The following is a 13,347-nucleotide window of genomic DNA, read 5'->3' on the forward strand; positions in this document are numbered from 1 at the left end:
ATAGACTTTTTGTAATTAAATATAATTTACTTAAGTTTACAATTTTTTCTTTCATTACTAAGATACAAAATGCTTCAAATGCATCATGTCGGATATACTTGAGCATTTGGTACTTGTCTTTCTATCAGTTCTGCCAGTTTCAGATTCAAAGCAGCATTTGTTGAAGTTCTACTGCAGGAAGAAAAAAAAGTATCCATTTTTGGTTATAAAGGGCAACTGCATAATCAGGGTATTGGCAGATAAACAATGGCAAAAAAGAGACCATTAAAACAGAAAAACTGATGAAATACACACACACACACACACACACACAAAATAGTTGATCCTTCCACCTAACCTAGCTAAGTCCTTCACAGAAAGTTATGCTCACTTATCAAACCAAAATTTTCACCACAATTGGGTTGGTTAATTTTCTTGGTAAAAACTTAGAACCCTACCCCATCTTAATGGCAGATAACGTTTCTGAATCAGCAGTGGGATTCTACTTTAGTTATGAGGACAGGCAAAGGAAAGCACCAAAGGCAGTTTGTGATCTGGTAAATTGTGCTCATAAACAAGGATTTCATCAGAGGATTTTAATGTTTTTCCTTGAATCACTCACATGGTTTCAACTACTTTCTGTACATGTCAGTTTCTTCACATAAAACAGGCAGGGTGGCCTAAGAAAGAGCTAACTAGGCCTGGAACTTCTCATTTGATTAATTCCCCTCCTTGGTTTTATCAATATCCAGTCATGTCCTTTTTCACATTTCATCTTTTTCCGTCTCATTCTGAATCTACTCTGCCACTTCCATCCTTAAAATCTCATTCTTAAATTTACCCTTTTACCCATATTTTTTCATCTTTATATTAACCACCCCATGGAACCACTTTGATTCCAGCAAAATCCTACTCAAAATCTGTGGTTGGTCACTGAATACAATCCAAATCTCGGGTTGATATTCAAGGCTGTTCACGATCTGAGCCTACCTATCTATCCAGATTTCTCTTCCAGTTTTTCTAATAAGAAGATCATGTAGTGGAAGAGACGCCAGACATGGATTCAGGAAACTTAAATTTGAACATAATTTATTATACAAACACTCTGTACCATTTAAGTCATCTAGTCTCTCTGAACTTTAGTTTCCACATACCAAACATTGACAACTGGTGGTCTACAGGCCAGATGTGGACCCAGGTGTGTTGTTTGCTCCAGAGAATTTATTTTGCCCTTTGGGATTAACTGTGTGGTGCCGTGGTCAGTGGCATGTAGATCCATGCCTCATCTCCAAAAAGGGGGTATTGATGCCTATCACACCATATTGGTGGTGGATTAAATTAGGTAATTTAAGGAGAAGTCACAGGCTAGTGCTTGTTACAGGAGAGATTTTCAATAAAATTCAGGTCAATTTAAAACTGTTTCACTTGACTACATCCATCTTCTGATGTGAGTTGTATGGATAACTACAAATACATTCTGTCACTGTCTATTTCTGGGCTTTTGCTCTGATATCCTCTAAAACCATTCTCCCTTCTCTGCCTAGAGAAATCTCAAGAACAGGCCTGAATGTACTTTCTCTCCATAAATCATTTCTTGAGTCTCTGATGACTCAGTCTGAATGGCAGTCTGACTGAATGGCATCAGTCTGAATGGCAGTAATAACGCTACTGGACTTAGAATCTTCAGGCCCAGTAGAAAACTTGAGATCTTGGAAACCAATTTTCACTTTCCAGATGAGGAAACCAAAGGTTAGAAAGTGTATAAGACCAATCCAAGGCCACAGAACCAACAAGAGCCCAGGACTTACATCCAGCTCTCTGATCGCCCACACCAGTTCCTTCTTTCTACTTCGCAGCTTACTATATGATTTTTTAAAAATTTCATTGTTTCATATACAAATTTTCTCTTTCTTCACTCAATTACAAGACCCCGAAACACACGGATGTTGTCTTAAACACATACTTGTATATCGCACACAAACTAGTCCAATGCCTTGCAATATTCAATAAATGTTTTGAATAAAAAGAGAAAGAGGCCGGGCGCGGTGGCTCACGCTTGTAATCCCAGCACTTTGGGAGGCCGAGGCGGGCGGATCACGAGGTCAGGAGATGGAGACCATCCTGGCTAACACGGTGAAACCCCGTCTCTACTAAAAAAAACACAAAAAAAATTACCCGGGCGTGGTGGCGGGCGCCTGTAGTCCCAGCTACTCGAAGAGGCTGAGGCAGGAGAATGGCGGGAACCCGGGAGGCGGAGCTTGCAGGGAGCCGAGACTGCGCCACTAGGCGACAGAGCAAGGCTCCGTCTCAAAAAAAAGAGAGAAAGAAAAGCAGGCAACTTTTTTTTTTTTTTTGCGACGGAGTCGCAAAACTCTTTCGCCCAGGCCGGAGTGCAGCGACGCGATCTCCGCTCACTGCAAGCTCCGCCTCCCGGGTTCACGCCATTCTCCTGCCTCAGCCTCTCCGAGTAGCTGGGACTACAGGCGCCCGCCATGGCGCCCGGCTAATTTTTTATATTTTTAGTACAGACGGGGTTTCACCGTGTTAGCCAACATGGTCGTGATCTCCTGACCTCGTGATCCGCCCGCCTCGGCCTCCCAAAGTGCTGGGATTACAGGCGTGAGCCACCGCGCCCGGCCAAAAGCAGGTAACTTTTTATGGTTGCGGTTTCCCATGCAAGCGCCCAACGGCTCAAGGTATAACTACTTCATCCCTGTTCTTAACAGAGTTTTCTATGTTTCACATGCACAAAAATTAAACATTTTTTAATGTGTAGGTCTCTACTATGACCAGGTATTGTTACTAAATGCTTTAAACTTCTTGTTTTGCTTAAAGTTCACAACACTTTGCAGTAGTTACCAATATTGTCAACCAAATTTTAAAATAAGAAAAATAAGACTGAAGAGGTTTAAGTACCTTGTCCTAAGCCACACAGCTACAGTGGATCAGGGCTCAAACAAGATCTGTCTCATTTCACAGCCTACTGCTTTTTGTAATGCCAAACAATTTCCAAAGCCACCTTTGTTGCCCTGGTTGAATTCATGTTGCTCCATGTCACACTTGCACCTGTTGTCATCACCTAGGATAAGAACATACATTAAATAGTATAAATCATCTTGTCCTACCAACTTTCTCCTTTCAAAATTTCCGGGTGCCTACAGAAGCCACCTTGGTATTGACTTGGCAATCTTAGCCATTTTTATCTGCCCACCACCACAAGCCCTCAATCAAGCTGCCGTGAGGTCACACAATATACAGCTTGTTCTGTAGCATCTTCCGAACTTGTCTTTGGGGCTCTGTTTTCGCTTTTACAGCTTCTTCAGCAAGCCCAGCATATATATTTCTTCTTTGCTGTGCATCTTATGCCAAAGTCCTCTTGTTTTCTTCCTTCATTTAACCATTGCACCTTGTTGAGCATCGCCATGTGACACAATCTTGTTCTAGAGGGTGAGTTAGAGAAAGGGAAGTAGGCGCAGAAACCAAGTGGTGCAGTGAATCATTAAATGTGGTATGAGCGAACTTTCTGCGGGACATAAAGCTGTGAATACAAATGGGGAGTGATCACTTCAATGGCTTATTGGAGAGAGGGTTAAGTGACCATTGGAGAAAGGGTCACTTGATGTGGGTGAGGAAGCATTGGTAGGTTTTTCCCAGCTTGACATAGAAACAATTATATAGACTATCTGCCTCTGAAACATTTTAGGCAAGTTGATCCCCACTGCCATAATGCTACAATATCCCTCTAATCACATATTTATTATTCGGATCCTATCAAATTTTAGGCCCTTCGGTAAGAATCTGTGCACAATGAGTACAGAAATTAGGGCACTCACTGGAATAGAACAAGAACACCTAGAATTTAAGTTATATGTTCAGTCTCTTTGTTTACTTTCATGCATCTAATTATTATGCTTTTAGTATAAGAAATCTTTAATAACATTTAAATATATAATCCAATGTAAAATTCATGATCTTTCATTTATACAAATCAAGAAACCATGTCTTTACATTAGAAACCTAGAGAGAAGGAAGTCAAACACAGGTGAGAAAAATGAGTCCTAATGCAGCATGAGTGTCAGGGGAGCTGCTGACTCAGAAACTCAGACCCCACAGTGTTACTAATCAGAAAATCAGGTAGCAAAGTGAGATTTAATAAGAATTATACTTCGGATTTCTGTAGTACAGTATGTTTATAAAGTACACACTTTCTCATACATATTTTCACCTTTGATTGTTATAACTTGTTAAGATCAGTATCTTCTACTACTCCCATTGTACAAGTGCAAAAGGTGAAACTTAGATGGCTTCAGTGATTTGTTAAAGATCACATCACTAATAAGCAGCAAAGACAGAGCTACAGAAATGATTGGCAGACTTTCATTTCTACTTTTTTTCCATGATTACAAACAGTTACCCATGTTTATGCATCAGACTCAAGGACGTATGTATAGGATTCAATTCGACAAACTCTTAATGGAATCGTTGTATGGAAAATACTGGCTAGACCTCAGAGGATGAAGCAAAGCTAGGAAACAGACTTGCTTCCTATCTTCGTGAAGCTTACTAACTTTTGGGAAGCTCTGCAGAGCAAAGAGTTTAGTTTCCGTGAAAGAGGCTGCAAGGCTGCAACGATCCTTCAGTGGTCAGAACAATGGTTTCCACATAAAATAAAAAGAATATTACAAATCTAATCCAATTATTCTAAACATGTAAAGTTGCAAGGCTATAATAGCCCTACAGTGCTAAGACCAATCATTTCTACATAAAACAAAGAAGCTATTACAAATTTAAATCAATTAGTCCAAAAATTCCAGATCATTAGCTGCAAAGCCTGAAACAATGGTACTCTCAAGAGAACAATTTGTTAGTGAGATACCACCCACCATGAACCAAGATAATTATCCAAGTCCCTGGACTGGGAAAAAGGTGCTAGTGGGTGCCAAACTTATGAAACAACTCTCATCAATGGTATCCCAGCTTTTGCATGCCTATATTCTACCCCAGGGACAGCAAGGCGTGGAAGAAAAATTCTCACTCACCATGCCAACTAGCAAAACGAGGAATTCAAGCCATAACTGCACAGGGCTAGAGTCTTTCTTCCTTTGTCCTTTTGTCCTGTCAATTCCATCTCAGTGCAACAGGACAACCTTGAGGCCAAAGATTATCATAGAACTGAACTTCAAAGGATTTGTCTCTGCAATTATTTTGGACTTCAACTCACTAGCAAATGGAAATCTTACATTTCTAAAATTCAACAGAAACCAGGACTTTGTAAATAGTAAATGATTAAAAAATGGTTATGAAAATTTGTATTTTTATACGTCTTATATATGTAGATAATCGAGATCACATTAGAAAATTCAACTTTCCCATTCAGTATGATGTTGGCTGTGGGTTTGTCACAGATGGCTCTTATTATTTTGAGATACGTCCCATCAATACCTAATTTATTGAGAGTTTTTAGCATGAAGCATTGTTGAATTTTGTCAAAGGCCTTTTCTGCATCTATTGAGATAATCATGTGGTTTTGGTTCTGTTTATATGCTGGATTACATTTATTGATTTGTGTATGTTGAACTAGCCTTGCATCCCAGGGGTGAAGCCCACTTGATCATGGTAGATAAGCTTTTTGATGTGCTGCTGGATTCGGTTTGCCAGTATTTTATTGAGGATTTTTGCATCGATGTTCATCAGGGATATTGGTCTAAAATTCTCTTTTTTTTGTTGTGTCTCTGCCAGGCTTTGGTATCAGCATGATGCTGGCCTCATAAAATGAGTTAGGGAGGATTCCCTCTTTTTCTATTGATTGGAATAGTTTCAGAAGGAATGACCATTATGCAGCCATAAAAAATGATGAGTTAATTTCCTTTGTAGGAACATGGATGAAGCTGGAAACCATCATTCTCAGCAAACTATCGCAAGGACAAAAAACCAAACACCGCATGTTCTCACTCATAAGTGGGAAGCGGAACATCACATACCGGGGCCTGTCGTGGGGTGCGGGGAGCGGGGAGGGATAGCATTAGGAGATATACCTAATGTTAAATGACGAGTTAATGGGTGCAGCCCACCAACATGGCACATGTATACATACGTAACAAACCTGGACCTTGTGCACGTGTACCTTAAAACTTAAAGTATAATTAAAAAAATAGCCTGGCGCAGTGGCTCATGCTTGTAATCCCAGCACTTTGGGAGGCCGAGGCGGGCGGATCACGAGGTCAGGAGATCGAGACCATGGTGAAACCCCGTCTCTACTAAAAATACAAAAAAAAAAAAATATTAGCCGGGCATGGTGGCGGGCGCCTGTAGTCCCAGCTACTCCGGAGGCTGAGGCAGGAGAATGGCATGAACCCGGGAGGCAGAGCTTGCAGTGAGCCGAGATTGCGCCACTGCACTTCAACCTGGGTGACAGAGCGAGACTCCGTCTCAAAAAAAAAAAAAAAAAGAAAAGAAAAAAATAAAAAGAAAATTCAGCTTTCATGGTGTTTATTAGGTGCAGTACTTAGTACATTAAGTACTAAGTTATCCTGTACTATTAAGTACAGGATAACTTAAATACTATCTCACTATCCCTGACTTTAAAGGCAGGGAGAGTGGGCAAGTTGTCAGACTGAAAACTTATTTATTGGTTTTCATTTATTTCTTTTTTTTCCTTTATTTTATTTTATTTTTATTTATTTATTTTTTTTTATTATTATACTTTAGGTTTTAGGGTACATGTGCACAATGTGCAGGTTTGTTACATATGTATCCATGTGCCATGTTGGTTTGCTGCACCCATTAACTCGTCATTTAGCATTAGGTATATCTTCTAATGCTGTCCCTCTCCCCACCCCACAACAGTCCCCAGAGTGTGATGTTCCCCTTCCTGTGTCCATGAGTTCTCATTGTTCAATTCCCACCTACGAGTGAGAACATGTGGTGTTTGGTTTTTTGTCCTTGCCATAGTTTACTGACAATGATGGTTTCTAGTTTCATCCATGTCTCTACAAAGGACATGAACTCATCATTTTTTATGGCTGCATAGTATTCCATGGTGTATATGTGCCACATTTTCTTAATCCAGTCTATTGTTGTTGGACATTTGGGTTGGTTCCAAGTCTTCGCTATTGTGAATAGTGCCGCAGTAAACATACATGTGCATGTGTCTTTATAGCAGCATGATTTATAGTCCTTTGGGTATATACCCAGTAATGGGATGGCTGGGTCAAATGGTATTTCTAGTTCTAGATCCCTGAGGAATCGCCACACTGACTTCCACAATGGTTGAACTAGTTTACAGTCCCACCAACAGTGTAAAAGTGTTCCTGTTTCTCCACATCCTCTCCAGCACCTGTTGTTTCCTGACTTTTTAATGATGGCCATTCTAACTGGTGTGAGGTGGTATCTCACTGTGGTTTTGATTTGCATTTCTCTGATGGCCAGTGATGATGAGCATTTCTTCATGTGTTTTTTGGCTGCATAAATGTCTTCTTTTGAGAAGTGTCTGTTCATGTCCTTTGCCCACTTTTTGATGGGGTTGTTTGTTTTTTTCTTGTAAATTTGTTTGATTTCATTGTAGATTCTGGATATTAGCCCTTTGTCAGATGAGTAGGTTGCGAAAATTTTCTCCCATTTTGTAGGTTGCCTGTTCACTCTGATGGTAGTTTCTTTTGCTGTGCAGAAGCTCTTTAGTTTAATTAGATCCCATTTGTCAATTTTGGCTTTTGTTGCCATTGCTTTTGGTGTTTTAGACATTAAGTCCTTGCCCATGCCCATGTCCTGAATGGTATTGCCTAGGTTTTCTTCTAGGGTTTTTATGGTTTTAGGTCTAACATGTAAGTCTTTAATCCATCTTGAATTAATTTTTGTATAAGGTGTAAGGAAGGGATCCAGTTTCAGCTTTCTACATATGGCTAGCCAGTTTTCCCAGCACCATTTATTAAATAAGGAATCCTTTCCCCACTTCTTGTTTTTGTCAGGTTTGTCAAAGATCAGATAGTTGTAGATATGCGGCATTATTTCTGAGGGCTCTGTTCTGTTTCATTGATCTATGTCTCTGTTGTGGTACTAGTACCATGCTGTTTTGGTTACTGTAGCCTTGTAGTATAGTTTGAAGTCAGGTAGCGTGATGCCTCCAGCTTTGTTCTTTTGGCTTAGGATTGACTTGGCGATGCGGGCTCTTTTTTGGTGGTTTTCATTTATTTCTAATCAAATTTGCTTCATTTTTTTCCCTTTAAAGGGCAACTGCCTATTTAGGAGAGGAACTAGATCATCTTCTCAGGGTATGGCAAGCATCTCTTAAATAATTCATGGCAAAAATGGAAAATTTACCCACTTTTGTGATATGAAAATGCCTTATTGCTTTTCTGGGCTTGTAAGTAGATTCATCCAGTTGACTGTTTTGTTTTCTTGGAATCCAGAAGTAGGAAAGCCTTCTGAAATTTGAATCATACTGCAGATCCCTCCTGAGTAGTTAAGTGCACACCCACACACACAACTTTTCCCATAAACACCACATGCCTAAGCACACAGTTAAATTAGATTTCTTTCCTACCCAGGGAGCGGGGGTGTAGAATATGATCACCAGAGTGAAGCGCTCCTTTCTGCAAGATGTAGTAAGAACATGAGGCTTCTTCAATAGGTGTACATAGTGTGGGCCACCTTAACTGCGTAATTCATCTTTCTTCGTTAATAGTTTTTCAGTCTTAATTTCTTGTGAAACCTAAATTCTCCATCTTACTTAGAAACTGTGGATTCTAAATCTTAATCTGATATTCAAATAATCTATCTCACTATCTATATTTGTCTATATTTCTTTCTTTCTTTCTGGCATTGGATGGGTTTATTTTGGTAACTTTATTGATCTTTAATGTCAATATGTGTGGTCTTCTGTTAGACTGGTTATATGGCTGGAAGAATATGGGAACTGAGTTTAACTCATTCAAACATTTTGAATAAATCAAAAAATTCAAAATTATCAAACATGCTACATCTATATTTATTCAATTAAACTTTGGCATGTGTTTCTGTACTCATAATGAGTATAGATCCTTTTTTATGGCATTTTCTATATTTGCTTCTAAAGTTACTCAGCTTTTCAGGTCATAGGGCAATGACGGCATGGGGGTTAAATGAATGGTCTTCAATAGCTTTTCTGTTCTTTCCAACAAGACAATGTAGTTGCTTCTGCCAAGGAGAGAAGGTATGTAAAAAGCTGATGATGAAACTGGGAGGGAGGATTTCAAGGGTTTTCCCCCAGATAAAGATGAGTAGAGAAAATTCATATAAGGTTGCAGCGTGGAAAGTATAACTTTCTGTGGAATCTTCACTATACCCTAAGGCAGATGTTTTTCATCAGCAAATCCTTTTCCTATTAGATTTGTGGGGCCAGTTAAGAACAGCTTTGGGAGTTTTTCTACAGGGGTGGGAGCTGTCAGTGCTCAAGTTTAAGTCAGTTAAACGGAGTTAGCCAAAGCCATTTTCTCTCCTCACTGCCAAATCTTGCCTCTGAATAAACAACCTTAACTTTGTTTGTGCAAAGCAGGGATAATGTGTAACTCTTTCAGCAAACAACAACAACAAACAAAAACAAACAAAAAACCCATTGGCTTTTATTTAGATAATAAAAAAGATATAATTTATTCACTTCAATATCAGGCATGTGCCTTGAAATTAACTTTCCCTTAGTGTTTGAGAAGAGCAGCTCAGTGGAGTATGAGCAATGATATGAATATTTGTATTAGTAGCTTAATTGCTAACTTGCAAACAATTTTGGAAAATAATAGGCTCTAAAAATATTCCATTTGGATTCTAACACCAAAATTAGCTCAAAGTTTATTTTGCATTATAAACCTTAAATATGAAGTTGTAATCAATTTTGATAGAATCTTTTGACTAAGAACATACTTATGTATTCAGCAACCATTTATCGGGCATCATCTAGGTGTCAGGCACCAGTCCAGGTGCTGAGAATGCCTGGCTGCAGCCTTTGCTGTCTTGCTCTCTAGCACGGGAGACAGACAAGAAAACAACTAGCCCAGGGAAGTGGATCCAGATTGTAAAGGACCTTGTGTGTTGGGTTAAGAAGAGCTTGGTCAATGGGAGCTATCAAATAACTTTCAAGAGGAGAGAATGTAATCAGAAAATCTTTAGACACATCATTCCTATTCCAATGCAGGCAATGAATTTCCAGATGCCCAGGCTGGAGCAAGGAGGCCCATAGAAGGTGATGGCAGTCAGTGATCCAGGGATGAGGTTGATGAGGTTCAATTTAAGGTGTGGACAATGAGATGGAGTAGGAGAGAAAGATGTGAGATGAAGGCTTAACCGTGTGGTCAAAGATCTCTCTGAACGTCAACAGAAGTGGGAAGGATGGCCCTGAAATCATTCCTAGGCTTCACACTCTGGTTTGCTCATTTGGTGATATGTAGACTTACATGGTGATATGTAAGTCTACATATCACCAAATGAGCAAACCAGAGAATTTTGCTGTACACTTGCACCCAGGTTGCTAACACTTGCAGTTTCTTTGGGAGAGAGTATCTCATCTAAAATGTTGCTTATGTGGACGTAGAAGCTTGTTGGAGTTGCACACTTGCACCCAGTTTACTCCCACTCGCAATTTCTTGGGGATCCTCATGAGGAGAGTACGGCAGGTTGAGAGAGTGGGAAGAAAGTCGGCCTCCTTCTACCTCTAGAAACATGATTGGCCTCTGTATGCCTCAGTGTCCTCATCTGTAAACTTCCTATAGGGTGGTTTCCTACCAGGGCAATCATGAGCAGTAAATAAATAACACATATGGATGAGTATTAAATAAGATGACACATATAGAGAGTGGGCTCAAAATGAACACTCAAAAATATTAGGACCACTCCTTTCCACTAACTGAAATTCCATGTATCTGTCAAAGCCTCCGTGGTATGAAAGCATGTTGTAATCTAGACATATTTAAGTGAATGTTCTTGGACTGCAGACATAGGTTCAAAGAATTTTGGTCGATTTAAGCCTCCTTGGTTTAAAATTTCCCAGAGGTGTGGATGCCATTCAGCAAGTGGGAGTTCACTCAGCCATCTTCTTTCTGCCAATGGAGAGTTGTTTTTTCAAAAAGAAAGAAAACTTTATTCTCTCCCTTTGGAAACAGCTGGAGTAGCCCCCCCCCCTAAATAATGCATGATTACAAATCTGGCACCAGGGAGGTATTGGCAAGACTTTGTTAAATCTGCCACTATTTGTATCAACAAATGTTGCCAGGTAAGTGGCAAAGAAGGTTGGCACGCCTGTGCCAAGGGATAGCAGGGAAAGCAGCTGCTATATTGAATATGTTGACTAAGAGGAAGCAGAGCTTTATCATGGGAAATGGATTGTTTCTAAAATAATGAAAGGTGCTTTGGTTGCTAAAGCAATTATACAAAAACTATTTGTTAAGAAAAATTGTTAACTTCTTTTTAAAAATGCCGGAAAGCTGGAGTTAGTAAAATAAAGAGAAGACAAAAAGATGGAACAAACACATTGAAAAGCAGGCAGTTGTTCACTAAGAAATCAAAATCCCTGTTCAGTGTCCAGAAGTAGAGGGATTTAATGGGTCCACATTGAAAATACTACCAAGTACCTATCACACTGCTTCATGATCTCCATTTCCGATGAGCTGGACCTAAAGAATTGGAGGTTTATAAAATGATTTTTCTTCACAGAGAACACTCATTCAAAGGATGTCTATTTGACAAATACATGAGTGGCAAGTGTTTGACAGACGTGATCAAAGTCAGGTTACAGACAGTATGGTGTCCTTATGTTTCAGGATCACAATTTACCAAGAAATATGGATCATGCAAATGGTCCTAAACATACATACATACACTTATATGGTTTTATATTGGTGTTTTACTCTATTCACGTAAAGACCAGACTCCCAACAAGAGTATATCTAATTTAGTTGTTTCCAAATATTTCATTTACTACTATGCAAAAAAAAGTATTGTAGGAGGCTTCAATAGTTCTTTTTCTACATTCTAAGCGTTGGCAAAAATTTTCTGTTAAAAAGCCAGATAGTGCATATTTTAGAATTTTCAGGCCATGTGGTCTCTGTTGCAACTACTCAATTTTTGGTGAATGCAGTCACAGACAATGCATAAACTTATAGGTTTGGCTGCATTCTTACAGCATTTTATTTACAAAAACAGGTAGAATGCAGGAAAATTTAATCTGCTAGACATAGTTTGCTGACCTTTGCTGTATAGGTAGGGACTCTCCTGAAATGTTCTCTGCTAAGATGGAACTTTTGGCAAAACTGCATCTACTAGCTTTCTATTCCAGTATTCATTATCCACACTCTCCTATTTCATGGGCTTTTGTTGAGGAGGGAAAATGAGCAATATGTTTCTTTCCTCTCGTTCACTACTTCAGTGCACAAAAAAATTCATATTGGCATTTAAATTTTCACAAGGTCTAATGAAAAATGCATCATACATCCTACAACATACGTTGACCTGCTGAATGGCTAACAGAATACTCCATCTGAGACGTTACTGCAGAGCAGCATGATCAGTGAGAGAAAGAAAAAAGAAGGGACCCAAGCAAGCGAACATGAAGAGGCCAAGGGGAAGAGAGAAAGACAAGCAAAGAAACAGCTTAGGTGAAAAATCATTCTGACCTCTCATAGGTCAAATGCTTACTGGAGAATAGATCTCATATTGACCGTTGGTAAAATATAATGCTGGAGGGACCTTTCTTGGAATATGAGGTAGAGGAGCTCTGAGATGGTCTCACTGTTTAAAGATTTCTAGAGATGGACAAGCTCACAAGAATGCAACCCCCATCTCACAATGCATCTTTCACTGCTCTAGGTTCTGAATCCCTGCAAGCCTGAAGCTTGCTTGTTGCATACGGTGGAAATAAAGAGACGATGAAAACTTCATGAATCGTGCAGCTTATTGCCAAACAAGGGGATTTTCCTTCTAGGTTCACAGTGCTTAATGAGGAGAATAACACGAAGAAATCCTACAAGGAATACACTCAGTAAATGAGGAACACCAACCACATAGTGAGGGAGTTCCAAAATTATTAAGGTCCAGTCGCTCAGTTAGGAAGGCCACAGGCCTCTGTGGAAAGTGAATTCTAATTAAAGATTGAGGTGTACCTTCATAGGAGTGGCTCTCAGGAGAAGCTGGCTTGACCACCACAGCTGGGATCCCTAAAGTCTTCATGCCAGAGCTCAGTGCTGGTGCTGGCAGGTGAGGCTTCAGAGCCCCTAGGTCTGCCACAGCCCGAGTTCTGGGTGTTCTGAGAAGTGACTGGCCCACAGACTGTAGCCCTGCCACGAACTAATCTCTCAAAGGGCCTGTCAAACTCTTAAATATGTATGTATTTTGAAATCCACTAGTTGA

The 13,347-nt window shown here is 39.7% G+C and overlaps 1 long non-coding RNA gene across 1 annotated transcript in view; it reads left to right on the plus strand.

Moving 5' to 3' along the window:
• Nucleotides 1-2,415: 2,415 nt before the first annotated feature.
• The window catches only part of LOC129482027 (uncharacterized), a 200,300-nt gene continuing 189,368 nt past the window's right edge, over nucleotides 2,416-13,347 (plus strand). The window contains exon 1 of the long non-coding RNA XR_010120952.1: nucleotides 2,416-2,626. This is a non-coding gene — a long non-coding RNA (uncharacterized lncRNA). The remainder of the gene's footprint in view (nucleotides 2,627-13,347) is intronic.

Source organism: Symphalangus syndactylus, chromosome 5, assembly GCF_028878055.3.
Source record: "Symphalangus syndactylus isolate Jambi chromosome 5, NHGRI_mSymSyn1-v2.1_pri, whole genome shotgun sequence".
NCBI classification, from domain to species: Eukaryota; Metazoa; Chordata; class Mammalia; order Primates; family Hylobatidae; genus Symphalangus; species Symphalangus syndactylus.